Consider the following 12,975-nt stretch of genomic DNA (forward strand, 5'->3'; position numbering starts at 1 on the left):
AGAGAGGGAACACAAGCAAGGGGAGTGGGAGAGGGAGAAGCAGGCTTCCCGCTGAGCAGGCAGCCCGATGCGGGGCCGGTCCCAGGACCCTGGGATCATGACCTGAGTCGAAGGCAGATGCTTAACAACAGCCACCCAGGTGCCCCTATGAGAATAGATTTTTAAGTTCTAAAAGAATGAAAGAAAAAAAGCACTGTTTACTAATACTATAAAAACTCTTAGAATATTTTTTTAGTTCAGTAGAAAAAGAGAAAAAAAGACCCCAGTATTTTAGATACTTTTTGAAAATATAACCAGCACCAGCATGTAACAAAGACACTAGTCAAACTTTCAAGATCTGTGCCTTCCTAGGAATCTTACTTGGGATATTCTTTTTGGGTGGTATAGTATATAGGTTTCAGCTTTTTGAAGATAAAGCCGTGAATTCTGAGAGTTGTATAAGCTGCGGCTGCAGCAGTGTGGAAGAACCAGAAGAAGCCAGTTTGCATCACCCATGCTGTGTGAGAAGCACAAATCTCGACAGGTAGCCTGTCAGCTTCCTTCTAGTTCTTCTTTCTCAGTGCCCACATTTGGCAGCAGCAAGCACTGAAGACTCTGACTTCGACTGAGATAAACATGACACTGCTTTGCACAGCAAGAGAGCAGGGGGTTGTGGTAGAGGCTGTAAGGAACTTTTAATAGTTTGACTTAATGAGAATCGGGGAATTTTGTGGTAGGGAATATAGTCTCTAACTGCATCACTTTCAGTCTCTTCTGCGTATTTCTTACCTGCAGCTGGTAATGCACAGCTCCATCTGCATTAAGGGCACCACAGCTCCTTTGCAGTGGTTTTGAGTTTTGACCCAAATGGGGAAGCTTTAAGTGTACAGAGTCTGAATCAAAACTGGTAACCCAATGTGTATAGCTTTTGCTCTGTTATGATTTAAAGATTTGAAATTGTTAAGAATATGGCTGGAACTAACCAACATGCCGAACTGTCAGGACTGCTGATCCTCCTCCCAGATTCACTCCTAGGAGGGAAGAGAGAGTGGTGAGAGAGCCCCAGCATCACGGGGAACTGCTGGAACTGTTGTGTATAGTGGTGGGGGTCCTTCTGGTCAGTGGCAGGACAGTTCAGCAAGGTTTGGGAGGGAAAGCAGAAGATCTTGGTGATTTGCTCTCGTTTTTCCCAGCTGTTGCCTTGGGAAAAACAGTTCCTGCCCTTGCTTGTTCAGATCTCTGGCCTGGGGAGCTCACTGCAAACTCCAGGCAGCCACACAGAATCCATGTACTCAGGAGGAGCCCGGAAAACAGGTGGAGTGCACTGACCCCCAGTCAGGCCCTTCTGCTCTCTGCCGTGTCAGACCCCCACACCAAGGCACTATGGTCTTAAAAGTGTCTCTTCCTAATGCTGCCACTCACTGACCAGGGCTGTTTTTTTTTTCAGTGGAGAGTGAGTGACTATGATCAGTTGTTGCCCTGGACTCTCTACCACTCCTTGCTGCAAAATTTAGGAATATCAACCACAAAAAAAAGTACCCAAGAGAAATGGTAACATCATAGCCCCAAACTGGAAACAACCCCAAATGCCCAACAATAAGAGAGTAGGTTTAAAAAATTGTGGTTTAGGGGCACCTGGGTGGTGTAGTTGGTTAAGGGTCTGACTCTTGGCTTCGGCTCAGGTCATGATCTCAGGGTAGTGAGATTGAGCCCTGCATCAGATCTGCACTCATCATGGAGTCAGCTTGAGACTCTCTCTCCCTCTTCCTCTACCCCTCCCCCCTGTGTGCTCTCTCTCTAAAATAAATGAATAAATCTTTTAAAAAAAATTATGGTTTATTTAGGCAATGAAATGTTGCTAAGCAATAAAAAAATAGCAAAATGCTGATAAGCAGATCATGAATAAATGTCAAAAAAATTAAATTGGGAAAAGAGGCCTGACACAGAGAGAAAAGATACTGGATGATTCTACTTATATGAAGTTCAATACCAGGCAAAACTCCTGGTGACAGAAGTTCATAATGTTAATCTTTTAGAGTGTGTTGTGACTGGCTTGTATATCTTGATCTAAGTTGTGGTAATAGGTGTATGCATATGTAAAAAGTCTTAAAAATAAACTATATGTATATTATACTTCAATAAGACATATTAAGTTTAGATAATATGATAGACATTAGTGAGAGGAAGAACAAAGGATGTAAAAGAATGATATATTGTTATTAGGGTGGGGAATGCAGATATCTTTTTTTTAGGTAAGAAAAGTTGAAAAAAAAAGGGGGACAAATTGAAAGAAGAAATTAAGATGACAAAAACGTATCCAAATATAGCAATAAAAGTAAATGGACTAAACTCTAAGTGAGGAATAAACTTGAAAGATTGAATTTAAAAAATCTAATATATGTAGTTGAAAATGTTTAAATGAAAGGATAAAAAATATAATCAAAATGAAACAGGTTAATGTAGAATAAAATTGACTTTAAGAAAAAAATTTTAGGGCTGAAAAAGATCACCATCATGATACAAGATTAAACTCATCAAGATGTGGCAATTTTAAACATACATCTTGTAAAATATCCTCAAAGTGGCAGAATTACAAGGATAAATTGATAAAACTGACATCACAGGAGTAGCTTTCAAGCCTTGCTCTTGATTTTTGATAGATTGAGCGTCAGTAATTCAAACAAGATACAGAAAATCTGAATAACAATTGATAACCTTGATCTAATGGATATATACAGAATTCTCCAATCAAGAATTAGAGAAAACACATTTTTTTGCCTAAGTCCACATGAAGCATTTACAATTGATCAAGTATTAGGCAACAAGGAAAGCCTCAATAGATTTCAAAGATAGGTCCATATAAACCAAGAACTCTTACCACTATGTAATGAAGTTAAAATTTAATAACAGAAATGTAAGTATCTTTATATTTGGAACTTAAAAGACACACTTTAAAAAACCCACAAGTTAAAGCAGGAACCACAATGGAAATTTACTGAATGATAATGAAAACTTTACATATAAAGACCTGTGGGATGCAGCAAAAGTGAAAGTTCTCTCACTGTTTTTATCCCTGAGAGAAATTTTTAGCTTTAAGTCTGTCCCAAAGAGGAAGGCTTCCAAATTAATGAGTCAAGTGTCTATCTTTTACAAAGTTAGAAAAATAATGACAGAATAAATCTAAATCAAGTTGAAGAGAAAGTAAATGGGCAGAAGTCAATGAGATAGAATCAAAGGTATTATACAATACAGAACATCAACAAAGCAAAAACTTTGTGTTTTTTTTTAAATAGTAGACAAATTTCTGCCAAAAATGATCAACTGAAAAAGCAAAAGGACACCAACGCTATAATGAATGTAAAGGGGGACGTAAGTAGAAATGAAGTAGAAATTAAAGAGATACACTACTAGAATATTACCAACAATTCTAGACTATCAAATTTGAAAGCATAAATGTAATGGACAAATTCTTGGAATAATATAATTATAATTGACCTCAAAAGTAATAAACTTCAGTAGTCCTGTAGCTATTAAAGCAGTTAAAGTAGTGATTATAATCTTCCCACAAAGAAAACACAAGGCAGTTGGTTTTATAGGCAAATTCTAACAAACATTCCTAGGACAATCCCAATTTTATTCAAACTTTTGTAATTATATCAAAAGAGGGAAGAATACCAGTTCAATCTATGAGGCAAGTATAATCATGATACCAAAACCAAACCAAGACAGTATGAGAATGGAAAAGTATAGGCCCATTTCTCTCATGAATATAGGCAAAAATTCTAAATGACATTATTAGCAAATCAAACAGTATATAAAAAAATCTAAATTCTTAGTAGATGTAGAAAAAGTACTTAAAGTATTCTATTATAATTGATGATAAAATCTCTTGGCGAATTAGAAGTAGAAGGGAATACCTTAACCAGGAAGGATTATGTAAAAAAACATAGAGCACTATCATTCTAAATGGAAAAACAGTAGATGTATATATTTCCCTGCAATTAAGGAATGCCACAAGGAGACCTGCTATTACTATTTCTATTCCAATTTTATTAAAGATCGTATGTAGTGCAATAAGACACGAAAAATATACTAAATCTTAGAGATCAGAAAGGAGAAATAAAAGTATCATTATCTGCAGCATTGAGCAAGATTCAAGATCAGTTGCATTTCTTTACATTGCAAGCAACTAAAAACATTTGAAGAGAAGACCTAATTGACAATAATAATGGAGAATATAATGTACTGAGTACTAAATCTAACTAAAAACATGTACCATCTCCACGGGGAAAATTAAAAATGTTATTAAGGCATATTTTTAAAGACCTAGGAATGTAGAGCAATACCATGTGAATAGACAGGGAGACTTATGTGGCAGATTATATTTTCCAAAGATAGCCACAGCAGTTTGTCCTATCCCACTTTTTTTGTTTTTCTTAAAAAGCAACTTTGATATTTCTCCCCTGGGGATGTGGATCTCTGATTCTATGGTACAAGTGATACATTGTAACTTCCAAGGTCAGTGTCTATTCTTTTCAAATTGATGGAGAGATTTAATAAACAATTCCAGTCAAAATTTCAACAGGGTAATTCTGGTAGAATTTGATGAAGTTATTTTGAAGTCTCTATGAAAGAATAAATATCTGAGTTAGCCAGGACATTTTTGAAGAGGAGTAGCAAGATGAAAGGATTTATCTTACCCCAGGTGTCAGAACTTAATATGAAATTATGGTAATTAACACTGTCTGATATAGGTTCAGGAATATGCAAAGCATATTTATGGAAGTTTGATATGTGACTAAAGTGGCACAAATCAATAATGGAGAAAGGAGGGACAATTTGATTAATAGGATAAAAAAAAGTTATCCGTATGGGAAAAAATGAAGTTGGATTCCTTCTTCACAACATATGTAGAAATAAGTTCCAAGTGATTAGGGACTGATATGCCACAGACAGAATGTTAACACTCTTAGTAGAAAATATTGCTGTGTCTTAGAACTTGGGCTAGGAAAGATTTCTTCAACAAGAGTTTTAAAAAAAGCACTGGATATAATAAGATTAACACATTTTAGTATATAAAAAATTAAGACATTTGTTAACTAAAAAAGCACCATAAAGAAATTGAAAAGGTAAGTTATAAACTGGGAGGAAATGTTTACATCATATGATACCGATAATGGATATTAATATCAATAGTATGTATACTATTGATATTAATGGATATTAATATCAATAGTATATATCAGTATCATTGTGTGGTAATATCAATATCAATAGTGTATATATGTACTATTATATATATAATAACTATATATACACTATACTATATGTATATATATATATACTATTATAGTATATATATATATATATTTCTTTTCCTTTTGAACTGTAAACTGCAAAAATAGTCACTTGAGCTTTTTATTTCATTGATTCTGTACAGTCAATTCTTTAGTTTACCTTTTAAACTGTATAATGTGTGTTGGGTTTTAATATATAAATATTTTATATTTATATTATATATTTTATTTTATTTTTTATAATTTTTTATTTATTTTATTATTTTATTTTAAAATATTTATTTTATATAATAAAATATATTTATTATATATATATAATATATAATATATTGTATTATAGTATATATATAGTATATATATAGTATATATATATACTATATATATATAAGTATATATATAGTATATAGTATATAGTATATATATAGTGTATATATATAAAGAACTTTTACAAATCAGTAAATAAAACAATCCATTGGAAAAATAGGCAAGATTCATGAGCAGCCATTTGAAAGAAAAGGAAACTCATATGGCCAGTACACATATAAAAAAGTTTTCAACATTTCATTTAGGGGAATAGAAATCAAGACTGCAATCAGGCTGATAAAAAGTAAAAAGTCTGACAAAAACAAATGTTGGAGAAGATATAAATCCACAGGGGTATTTTATACATTGCTGGGGGAGTGTAAATAGTCACAGTCACTTCGCAAAAACATTTTGGCCTTGCTTCCTAGAGTTGAGCATTAACAAAAACATAGCAGTTTTACTCCAAGGTATGTCCCTAAGAAATACTCTTGAATATGAGCATCGAGAGATACGTAAAAGTGTTAATACCAGTGTTCTTTACATGAATAAAAACTGGGAACCTTCCAGTGCTCATCAATGGGACAGTCCGTGAATAAACAGTTGACATATTTACATTTATGCAATGGAATATTCTGCAGCAGTGGAAATGAATGAACAATGATATCCAGCAATCTGGGTGGATCTGAGTAATAGAATTTTTTTTTAAATTATGGTAAAAAAGCACATACCATGAGATCTACTCTCCTAACAAATTTTTTAAGTATAAAATACAGTTTTGTTGAATATAAGGACAGTTTTGTACAGCAGATCTCTAGAATTATTTCATCTTGAAACATTATACCCATTAAACAGCAATTCCCCATTTTCCTCTCCTCCGGGCAGTCACCATTCCACTTTCTGCTTCTACGTGTTTGAGTACTTTAGTACTTCAGATAAGGGCAGTTTTTGTTCTGTGACTGGCTTTTTTTCCTTAGAATAATGTTCTCAAGTTCATCCATGTTGTCTCCTACTGCAGGATTTCTTTTCTTTTTAAGACGGACTAATATTCCACCGTGTGTATGATGTATATGTTTAGATATATTATGATATACATAACCCATGCACACATTTTCTTTATCCATTCATTGGTCAATGAACATTTAGTTTGTTTCCATATCTGGGCTATTGTGAAAAATGCTGCAGTGCAGATATCTCTTCAAGATAGTGGTTTTATTTTTCGATATATACCCGGAAGTGGAATTGCGGGATTATATGGTAGTTCTAGTCTTAATTTTTTGAGAACCTCCGTACTATTTTCTAGCACGGCTGTACCAACTTACCACCAGGAGTGTACAAGGGTTCTCTTTTCTCTCCATCCTCACCAGCACTTGCTATCTCTTTTCTTTTTGGTAATAGCCATTCTCAGAAGTGTGAGGTGAGCTCATTGTGGTTTTGATTTGTATTTTCCTGGTGATGAGTGATGTTGAGCACCTTTTCATGTGTTTTTTGGCCATCTGTGTGTCTTCTTTAGGAAAATATCTATTCGTGTTCTCTGCCTATTTTTTTTAAAAAAGATTTTATTTGAGAGAGAGAGAGCATGAGAGAGAGAGAACACAAGTAGGGGGAAGGGGTAGAGGGAGAAGCAGACTCCCCGCCAAGCAGGGAGCCTGATATGGGGCACGACCCCAGGACCCTGAGATCATGACCTGAGCCGAAGGCAGACGCTTAATCAACTGAGCCACCCAGGCGCCCACCTCTGCCTATTTTTTAGTCAGATTGTTTTTTTTTTTTTTTTTGCTGTTGAGTTGTATGAGTTCCTTGGATGTTTTGGAAATAGACCCCTTATCAGGTATATGTTTGCAAATATTTTCTCCTATTAGGTAAGGTGTGTTTTTATCTTGTCGATCATTTATTTTGCTGTGCAGAAGCTTATTACTGTGATGTAGTCCCCCTTACTGAAATTTGCTTTTGTTGCTTGTGCTTGTGGTGTCATTTCCAAAAAATTGCCAGGACCAAAGTCAAGGAGCTTTTTCCCTGTGTTTTCTTCTACAAGTTTTATGATTTCAAGTCTTACGTTTAAGCCCTTAATTCATTTTGAGTTAATTTTTGTGAGCAGTGTAAAGTAGGAGTCCTAACTTCATTCTTTTGCACATGGATATCCAGTTTTCCCATCAGCATTTATTGGAATCATACTGATTCTAGTGACTATGGCAGGCGTGACCCAAACTTCGCTCATCATGCACCCTTGTCCACAGGGACTGACCAGGGTTTGGGGGTGAGATTTGATACATGCACCGAGAGTGGAATATTTTCTTTTCCTTTTGAACTGTAAACTGCAAAAATAGTCACTTGAGCTTTTTATTTCATTGATTCTGTACAGTCAATTCTTTAGTTTACCTTTTAAACTGTATAATGTGTGTTGGGTTTTAAAGAAGTTCACAGGTTACAAATGCACAGAATGAAACTTGATAATATATATTCATATGGTTTGCAAGTGTCTGATAGACTGTTCAATTTAAGACTGTTCTAGTCTCATTCCAGTCTCATATGAATAGCATAGGAGAAAAGCATTATTTAATGTAAGATTTGGAAACAAACAGAAATAATTTGGTAGAAAAGATAGAAATGGTATGTTTCTGGAAAAAAAAAAAAGTCTCCCACTGCCAACATTTTCTTAATTGAAAAAAAAATTGTTAAAGCCTTTGACCTGCTGTCATAATTTAGAAAGAACCTCTCAGATTTCACTGTTATTTAAACATACCTGGAATTCTGAGCTTCAGTGTCTCAAATCTCAAAAGAAAAATTGCCATGTTCTTGGCTGCTGTGCATTTTCCCAGGCTTAGCTGTGTATCAGTGCGACACACATTTATTGAACGCTTACTGTGTTCTGGGCCTGGGCCACAAAGCTGTGAGACACTGAGCTCCCGGATAGCCAGCTTGCAGCTGTCAGGGCAGGGACCAACACGTACACGCATTACTTGCTAGTGGACATGGCAAATACAATAGCTGTGTGCTCTTAGAGTCCAGCGGGTGAGGTGGTTCACTCTACCTGGCTCTAGACCCTAATGCTGAAAAGGTCACTTGCTGTACAGTTAGTATTGACTTCAGTGGGCATCTTAAAACTAGCTCAGCTCACCATTGCGTTTGGGTTATTTCTGAAATTAGAAAAGTAGTACTATTTGAACTTATATTCAGACAAAGCCACAGGAGGTATAAAAATACCTGAATCTCAAAGGAGAAGAGTAGACATGAAAGGGGTTTGGTCTGGATGGACTTGGAATTATGTGGATTTGAACCCCAGTATCCTCTAGAGCAGGAGAAAGTGGACCCCTCCCTCACACAAAACACACACACGCACGTGAACACACACACACATCATGGCTATCTATATCTATATCTATATCTATCTATCTATCTATCTATCTATCTATCTATCTATCTATAAATCAGAGTTCAGAGAAGAGACCTAGAGACAGAGAAGGATTGATACCAAGCAACATACACCTTCAAATCGATCACTTAACACCCTTTTCAGGCTCCATCATTGCTTGGGCTCTGATGCCCTGAGCGGGGCTGGACCATGTTCTTGTGCAGAAGCCTCTGCACATGGCTCAGACTCCAGAGCTGCATGCAGGGCTGCCCTCACCTGCAGATTCTCTTACTTGGACCCCATCACCTTGTCCTGGGCTGTGGCACCCACCCCAGATTGAATGTCCGTTGGCTCCCACAAGTAGGCTATTTCTGGTTGTACAGGCATCTTGAAGCTAGTTTTACAGTTAGATGCCAAACATTCAATCATGACCTCACTCTCTGAGAAGCCTGAATTGTGTGTTATCATTCTATGGCCCAGTGAAAGTTAAAGGTCTGTCTCCCCTCTGTTTAGAGCTGATAAAAGCATAGATTGAGTTAATGCGGTTATTAAATTGAAAAGAAAATGACTGCCAATCTGCTTCTATTCCATATTCAGAGAACTATAGATCTCAAGTCCTCAACAGCAGTCACTAATTTCCTTCCCTTTGCCTGATTTATTAGGTCAGATGTTTCATGTATTTGAATTCAGTATGAGTTTGTGTGTGTGTGTGTGTGTGATTGAGCCTTAATATTATTCTTCTAGCATTTTAGGATAGCTAAGTGTTTATTATTTAGTCTCCAGATCTTTTTTTTAGCATACTTTTATGGTACTTTATAGAAGAGAATAAATAGAGAATAAATAATATTTCTCATCCAGATACCATTCTAGAATGGTAGCTAAATTGAAAACATTTTTGACAAGGGTTTCACTTTTACTTACGCTCAGTTACGAACTAGTTCTCATTTCTGAGAATTTGAACCCACCATAAGATCTGTCTTCTGAACTTTCAAGGACCCTTTAGAATTCGGGGTTTACATTTTGGTTTGGTGTCACATTTGGTTTAGTTTTGCTATAAACATTCTTCAGCCCTCTTTCCTCTGTGTACTTTCCCCAAGGTGTCATATCACCTCCTCTGACTTCACTTATTGTCTGTAGTGGGAAGACCTGGGTCTACTTGTAAACCAGCATCTCATTCCTACTGTTCCTTTCCACTGTCCATCAGCCTCCCTCGAAGCCTGATTTCTCACATCCTTTTAAAGCTAAGTAGTGGCCTCTCCCAGAGACATTAATGTTTCCTTCACATTCCATGCCATCCCCATAACTGTGGTTTGCTCAAGTTGGCATGGCCGGAATCACACAACCTCAGTCACTGACAATAGTCCCGGCATGATACACACACTGCGGAGAATCACTACATGTAATTTAGAGAATTTTGGGGGGGTCATCTTGTCTATAGATTTTTATGGAGAAGTTACAGAAATTGAGAAATAATGAACAGAAAAAGGATTGAGTTGGAAAAGGAATAAAATATGCTACTTAAAGGTTCATGTTTGTCTCTTCTGAAATGTTTCCACATTTTCAGGAGGAATAATTTTGCACTCATATCCACTGACCTTGTCAAAATTACAGCATCACTGAGTGTGTTTTGTAACAGGTAGTTCCCAGAACACTCTCAAGAATGGGCTCTTCCTCACTGTCTACCCCCACTTCCTCTTCAAGGGCCTCAGAGCATTAGATTCAGAAAACTAACCTGCCCTCTCATTCTGTGGGTCACTAAATGGTGCCTCAGTATCTGGTTATATAATCAAGTAAATAATGATGCTAACGTATTTCGAGCTCTCCAAAATAAGGATAAAAGTGTACCTACATAGCTCACATAAAAATGGTGTAAGTTCTTTGCTTTGATCCAGTGATGATACAAGAGGGAAGGAATTAATGTCCTATCTAATGCCAGATTTGCTTGAATAGTGAGGCTGGATTGTGTAAATCCAGCCTCTCCTCAACACTGAACACAGATGAGTGGGTGAGATGAGCATTTCAACAGACTCAAGCTCAGGCTGCCTCAGATCATTTACAGAGATGCTGTGGTAGGCTGTGTGGGGCACCACGATGGTCCCTGGTCATCAGCAGAGGCTCCTCCCATCCCTGCTGTGGAACTTGAATGCAAAACCACGTTGGGATAGGTTCAGGGGGAGTCAAGAGCATGGTGCTTCATAGAGAGGACACTGGCCCAGAAAAGGGGATTTTCTACCTTTGAGAGGGGGTGGGGCGTCACCTGGCAAAAGAAATTGTTCAAGAAAGGAATGATGAGCATTTGTATAATTATAATGATGTCAATCCTGGTGGTCAGTTTTAAAGACTCATTATTGTCATATGTTGGGAGGATAGGAGGAAGAAGTGAATATGGATGTATGTGAAGGAAAACCCCTTCATCAACTGGATTATTTATTGAATATTTGGTGAACAAAGTAAAGTTACATTTCCCAAGAGTGTCAGATGAGGGTCAAACAGGTTTATGAGAAAATGCTTCAGCATTTCAAAAAAATCAAGCAATTATCATTTCATTTTCCTCTGTTTGAGTAAATTTTTTCTCCATATGTACAAGAGAGATAATATGCTGAAGGAAGGTAAGAGATAATGTTTAAAACGGGTAAATCAAGAAGTAACAGAATAGGCATATTATTTAGGGATATGGCATAAGAAAAACAGCCAGAAGATTTGAGAATGATTGTTTCTAGGGACCAGCAGAGGCCAGGTGAGGAGGCACAGGGTAGAGCAAGTTTCTAAGGTTCTAGAAATGTGGTCCAGCTCAATCATCGACAAAAGGTGCTTCAGTACATATACGTACAACGTGCCTTATCTCATGGGGGTGGATGGGGTGGTGTTGGCAGCTCTCATACAAGACTAGAAGCACGGCCTGCAGTGTGAGAGTCAGGAAGGGAGACCGCTTGCAGCAGTCAGGGAGACCACACGCCGTGGCAACGGGCAGGGCGTTGCAGCGAGAACTGTTAGCGTGGCCTGACTGTGGAATTTAACTTGTGCTATGAGATAGGGGGATGTCAAGGAAGTGGGGGTTTGCTCCAGATTGGGTGCCGGGGACCTCATGACAGGAGGAGGGACAGTGGGGAGAAGCTAAAGCCATCCTTGGTGCAGACACAGCAGTTGCTCGGGTCACCTGGGAGAGGGTTTTGGTGATTGTTGTGTTTTGTGCAGGGACTTGGTTTTGTCTGTGCCTGGAGAGGATTAGAGTGTGGCCTTGTATTTCCCTGTCCCGGGGCTGCTATCAGCAGTTTCTCAAGGAGCCCTGGTTTCTTTATAGGGAATGAGATCTTGAAAGCAAGTTGAGAGGGTGGGTAGCTTTGTGCATAGCTGCTGGCCTGTCACTGCTTCCGGGCCCTTTCAGGGGACAGAGCCAGGGAACATGAGTTCACTATTACTCTAACTGTCCTGTTAGCTTAGGAGCAGAGTTCTTCTCCTTTCCCCTTTCCTTATTTTGTATTTCTCCTCCTCATAGTGAGAACCCTGGTTCCCTACAACATCAGAGTAAATATATCTTCTTATTTCCTCTGTCCTCCAACGTGAACAAAGTTTCAGAATCACTTGAGTGCACCAAGCAAGTTGGTTCAACTTTATGACTAAGTTTGATTTTTTTTTTTTTTGCAATTATTTTGGTGTTTATAATAACAGCCCTAGTAACAAAGCTTACAGCCAGGTTGTATATTTAATGTATACTTAGGTCAATTTTTTTGTTTGTAGTAGTTTTAGTTTGATTTCTTTCATCCTTTCATTTAATTTTTTCTTTTGAATATGTAAAAATACACATAATTCAAAAGTCAAAATCTTATAAGAAGAAGGTAGACTCAGAGAAGTCTGCTTCCTATCTATACACCCCCAACTGCTTCTTACCAACCCCACATATAAATATTGTCATTGGTGTACAATTTATCTCTTCTGTTTCTCTCTGCAAGAAAATGAAGTAGATATACATTATATATATAATATATATACACATAATATATATTTACATATATAAATATATATATATAATGTGTATATACATATATT

Source organism: Mirounga angustirostris, unplaced genomic scaffold (assembly GCF_029215605.1).
Source record: "Mirounga angustirostris isolate CCGP_5_RB_7025 unplaced genomic scaffold, mMirAng1.0.hap1 SCAF_14, whole genome shotgun sequence".
NCBI lineage: Eukaryota > Metazoa > Chordata > Mammalia > Carnivora > Phocidae > Mirounga > Mirounga angustirostris.